The sequence below is a fragment of the Somniosus microcephalus genome, chromosome 15 (genome assembly GCF_052327205.1).
Source record: "Somniosus microcephalus isolate GS21.2 chromosome 15, FLI_Smic_1.0, whole genome shotgun sequence".
Lineage (NCBI taxonomy): Eukaryota > Metazoa > Chordata > Chondrichthyes > Squaliformes > Somniosidae > Somniosus > Somniosus microcephalus.
In genome coordinates, this window is record NC_141001.1 from 82,498,266 (window position 1) to 82,504,265 (window position 6,000).

The window sequence follows — 6,000 nt, forward strand, 5'->3', positions numbered from 1 at the left end:
GATTATTTTCTGTACCTGTCCATGACATTTCAATGATCTATGCACATGGACCCCCAAGTCTCTTTGGACCTCCACTGTTTCTAGCTTTTCACCATTTAGAAAGTACTCTGTTCTATCCTTTTTGTGTCCAAAGTGGATGATCTCACATTTGCCTACATTGAAATCCATTTGCCACAGTTTTGCCCATTCACAGAATCACAGAAACCCCACAGTGCAGATAGAGGCCATTTCAGCCCATCGAGCCTGCACCGACACATATCCCACCCGATCCCCGTAACCCCTACACCAACACATATCCCACCCTATCTCTGTAACCCCACGTATTTAATCCCCCTAACACTAAGGGTCAATTTATCATAGCCAATCAACCTAACCCGCACATCTTTGGACTGTGGGAGGAAACCGGAGCACCCGGAGAAAACCCACGCAAACACGGGGAGAATGTGGAAACTCCACACAGACAGTCACCCGAGGCCGGATTCGAACCCGGGTTTCTGGCGCTGTGAGGCAACAGTGCTAACCACTATGCCACCGTGCTGCCTATTAATATCTCACTGTAATTTTATGCTTCCATCTACACTGCTTACAATGCCTTTGGCAAACTTGGACATGTGGCTTTCTATCCCATCATCTAAGTCGTTAATAAATACGGTGAATAGTTGAGGCCCCAACACAGATCCCTACGGGACACCATTAGTCACATCCTGCCAATTAGAGTACCTGCCTATTATCCCTACTCTCTGTCTCCTGCCGCTCAACTAATATCCTAACCAGGTCAAGAAGTTGCCTTCAATACTATGGGCTTCAACCTTAGTTAACAGTCTCTTATGAGGGACTTTATCAATGCCTTCCGAAAGTCCATATAAATAACATCCATAAACATTCCCCTGTCCACTACTTTAATCAGCCCTTCAAAAAATTCAATCAGCTTCATCAGGCATGACCTACCTTTTGCAAATTCATGCCGGCTCTTGCTAATCAGCTGAAAAATGTCAAGGTGTTCAGTCGCCCTATCCTTAATTATAGACTCTAGCAATTTATCCAAACAGATGTTAGGCTAACTAGTCTATAATTCCCTGGTTTCCCTCTCTCACCTTTCTTAAATAGCAGAGTGACATGTGAAATTTTCCAATCTAAAGGAATGGTTCCTGAATCAAGGGAACTTTGGAAGATTATAGTTAGGGCATCTGCAATTTTTTTAACATTCATTCATGGGATGTGAGCATCGCTGGCAAGGCCAGCGTTTATTGCCCTTGAGAAGGCGGTGTGAGCCACAGAAGCAGAACGTGCACTGAAGGTACTCCCACAGTGCTGTTAGGGAGGGAGTGCCAGGATTTTGACCCAGCGACAATGAAGGAATGGCAATATACTTCTAAGTCAGGATAGTTTCATAGTCACCATTACTGATACTGGGTTTTTATTCTAGATTTATTTAATTAACTGAATTTAAATTCTCCAGCTGCTGTGGGGGGATTTGAACTCACGTCTCTGAGATCATTAGTCCAGGCTTCTGGATTACTAGCCCAGTAACATAACCACTATGCTACCGTTCCCAGATGTTTTGAACTCTGTCCCAACATTAACTAAACTTAGTTATTTATAATATTCCATTTGACAATTACGCTGAGTCAAAATAGACTCATATAAGATGACATATACAAAGCTAGCAATACCGTGTAGCTTATTCATATAAAATAAACAATATTCCCATTTTTGAGCTGAAGTATGTAATTACATATTGAATCATCGATGGATAAGAGTGAATAAGCTGAACTTTATTCTGAAGTTTCAAATGGCATAAATCACAAAGCACATAAATTCTTATGCTCACTGTCATATATTAAATAACATATTCTACAGTCACAATAAAAGAAAAAGAATGTCAATGCTAGTTAAAAGTAGAGCTGAAATTACACTGATTGAAGACAGGGAAGTTATTGCGATGTCATCACTGCAGAACAGTACTGTCAGGATGATTCTCAGGAGGGTATAAAAGGGGAATTCTTTACAGTCTTAACGTCGAGTTATAATGGAATTAAGAATCTGCTATGTGTGTTTAAAAATTAGGGTGTGGGTAAATGGTCCACACGCCAAGCAGTAAATGTAAAATGTAGTTGTCTATCATAATTATCAGTTAGCAAGGCTTTTGATTGCAATGTTGGTGGTATGTTTGGCACTCTGAGTCACTGCTGCTTAGAATTGCTTTGCTACTGCCTGGCTTGATACTATCAGTTATTAGGACTCAAAATCACCATGCTCATGGTGTGTTTACCATGACTTTTACATATCATGATGCACTCGTATTCGTGTCTCACAAGATCATTACATTACTGATTATTAACCTGCTGGCAGTTTGCTGGAAAGGTGGCTGAACTACATCTAAATCTAGTGTTGATGTTGTTCACTGGCTGTGTTATCAGCATTTCAGATTTAAAAAGTGTTACATTACAGCAGGAAGAGCTGAAACACTGTGAGGTAATACCAAGGATGCACAGAAAACTATTACAAACAATGGGGAAAAAAGCTCTGTACTAAAGTAACTGCTGTAAATTGATTATTTTAATACTGTATAACAACATTATCTGTCTATACCTTTAGGAGTAGAGTGTTTTAACTAGACTGGATGTTAACAGACATTTAATTGTCTTATTTAATGCTTTTTTAATATAATCTTTGATTGGATCTTTTGAATTTGATAAGTTAGTTGATACCCAAGTGGGACAGAAATGATGGGCAGGAACCACATTCACAACATAAAGGGCCACGCCTTATATCCCACGCAAGTTCAAGTTTTGGTTTAGAGCTGATTAAAGCTCTGCACATTATAAAATACAATTTTTTTTTTAGTCAAAACTGTATTTTAATGGAAATGAGAAATACATTGGACTGGTACAGAACTAATGGGCTGCACTATTTGTACAGAGATGAATGTAATTGAACAGAGGCATGATTTGCAAACATCACCATAATAAAAGAAAACATATATTTATATTGTGCTTCATCATGTCAAAATGTCTCAGAGTATTTCACGCAATGAATGATTTTTTGGAGTGCAGTGACCATTAAATAAGTAATACCTGATGTTAACCCTCGTGTCATCAGCAGAACCAAAAACAATTTACATCCAAAACTTACTTAGATTGTCCATCACAACCTAACATATGCTTCCAATTTCAAAACCAGACGCAAACATTTTTTGGTTATGTTTGTTGATTCTTCAAAATAACATTGATATATCGTTTTTCCAACATGCACATTTTCACACAATAGTTACAAACCATAAGTATAAATTAGAAAATATGCTCTGCTAAACACAACATTGTCAGGTAAAAAAATAGATCTATTCAAAATCTGCTAAGACCATATTAGTTAATACTCCAAATGAGTGCAGGTTACACAGTCAATCCCACTTTAATCTCAGTTCATTTAGCACAACAACAACAACAAAGAAAATGGGATATATTTAATGTTACTAGATTCCGCATACATCTAAGCGGAAACAAGATGTTGCTTTAGATCACAATTCCATCCTGTTTAGTAAATGCAAGCGTCAGTAACCAGAGGAGACAGAGTTAAGGCAATTGGCAAAAGAACCAGAGAGGACATGAGGAAACATGTTTTTACGCAGCGTGTTGTTGTGATCTGGAATGCACTGCCTGAAAAGGGTGCTGGAAGCAGATTCAATAGTAACATTCAAAAGAGAACTGGATAAGTTCTTGAGGGGGAAAGATTACAGGGTTATAGGGAAAGAGCAGGGCAATGGGACTAATTGGAGAGCTCTACCGAAGTGCCGGCACAATGGCCTCCTTCTGTGCTGTATCATTCTATGATTCTAACGCCTCGGGATCTCTGAGCAGAGTAAGTACTTGTATACAGGTATATGCTGTCTAGATAGGATTACAGAAACAGCTTTACTGAGAAGGCGATTCTGAAAACACAACTACAAAGACGAAGCTAACAGTCAAGTGGTTAAGTCAACAGCTAGAATCCGAGGCACCACTCAACTGTCTCCCTCCAGGCTAACCGGGTAGAAGAATTGCGAAGACAAACGTTACTTGTTCCATGCACGCTCACCACTAGGGACTCCCAAGCTCTTTGTAAGACTTCAGCACCACCGAGGCAGACAGCAGCACATAGTGGGGCGACTGTTCACCTAACTGGCAGCAACAGCTCACAACACCACGCAGGAATTTTAACTTGCTGCAATGCAATCACAACATAAAGCAGGGTTCATTATACGCGTCCCCCCGCCCCCGCCAATATTGACTGCATCGAATGGCACTGCAGACCTGCGCTATCCATCTTGTGGTTTTGCGGGCAGTCTTCGTGTGACGAAATAGAATGTGCTAGCTTTTAAATAAACCGGGGCTGTATTGAAGATTATTTTGACTGAATTGACACGGTGCCAGGCTAAAAGCGACACGGTTAATGCAATGGAGCGGCAGATCAGACGATGCCAGCGAAAGAACGCATCCAGATTCCCAAGTTACTTCTCTTATTTTCTCTCCTCTCGACCCAATATTTCTCCCAGGTCACACAGTCTGACTTTGCCAGCAGGCGCAAAAGTACTCTGTGCAAATCAGAATTGATCCACTGCCGATTTCAGAAAGCCAGGAGTGGATGATTTATTTGAGTCGTTTAATGTAAAACATTGTGCTTTAATAAAAATAATTAAAAAAAAAAAAGTTTACTTATGTGCAGCACCGAGCCCTCTGCATTGGCAGCAGTACAATCAGCCAGATTGCATTTGGTCAGAGTGACAACTAACGACATGTTTCAGTCAGTTTGGCAGAATTACATTTCCCTAAAAAAATAATACAGCGGGCCCAGCGTTGAATTCTCTTATTAATGCCTGGCGATTACATTTACACTTATTAAAATCGGTTCCACTACAGCAGAGAGATAGTAAAAGTCACTAACTTACCATCGAATGAATACTCCTGATTTTTCACCCAACACACACACAAAAACCCTCAAAACGATAGCGTTCTTCTCTTTGCCACTTCACTCACTCGTTTTTTTTAAATGTTGAATTAAATCAAAAAGCAGTTGAGGATTTGCCAGGATGTGCGAAGTTAAGTAACTGATGTGACTGGCTTGCTGGCGAGTAATCTGTCAACAGTAAGTCCTCCAGTTGCCCGTTCGCTGCTGCAGATGGTCAGACTCGCCGCCTCCCCGGAATGGAAGGGAAAGGGGCTTTAAAAAAAAATCAGATGCTGGTCACAATCTGTGCATCCCAATCCAAGCTCATCCCACGCTCCCTGCCATCAGTCTCATCCCATTACACGAGGAAGTGCTGGAAAGAAGAGGAGGAGGAGGGATGATCGCGATGACTCTCGCTCTCACCACTCTGCCCTGGGACCGCTGCGGTAAGCGTGGATCTCGCTGGTGCTGCACCTCTCCCTCCTCCACCCCCCTCGCCCGCTCCACATCCAGCCCGGATCGAAGCTCTTGGAACTAGGTGCTGCCTTTGGGTCGCGCGTTCTGCAGCGCTGCATTCAGCTCAGTCCGCCTCCAATTTCACTTGGGTAAAGGCAGGGCGGAATAGCTAATGAAAGTGTCGGCTCTGTCCAACTCGCCCCTGTTTGCTGTTGCGGGTGCCGGCACTTCAGTGTGTTGGCGTTATATGTGGCACGCGTGCGCACTAGGGGTGAAATTACTGGGCAATTACAAACATCGTGATTTTTTTGTTTCAATTTCAATAATTCAACAGCGACGCAGTCTGGAGCAGAACTGGCTTTTTTACAAGTGACATTCTCCCTGAAAGTGAAGACTCCAATTAGACTTGTGCTATTTCAGTTTTTTTTAAAAATGAATTGAAGACTATTTCGCTCCTCTAAATAGTTGCAGGAGCAGTCTGTGCAGTTGTGTTTTTTTTTACACAAGGCTGATTTTGCTTTGTAAATATATTCAGATGTTTTAGCTTCATGTTTAATAACAAGTGTTTTACAAGAGAGGGGAGAAGAGCTCGCAGAATGATTTGATATGACACAGTACAGC

General features: G+C 41.3%; 1 protein-coding gene across 2 annotated transcripts in view; it reads right to left on the minus strand.

Annotated features, from left to right (window-relative positions):
- The window catches only part of LOC147107057 (leucine-rich repeat-containing protein 4C-like), a 1,510,012-nt gene extending 1,504,338 nt beyond the window's left edge, over window positions 1–5,674 (minus strand). For both annotated transcript variants that reach the window (XM_086008085.1, XM_086008083.1), the window contains exon 1: window positions 4,925–5,674. The gene's annotated coding sequence lies outside the window, so the exon portion shown is untranslated. The remainder of the gene's footprint in view (window positions 1–4,924) is intronic.
- Window positions 5,675–6,000: the final 326 nt, after the last annotated feature.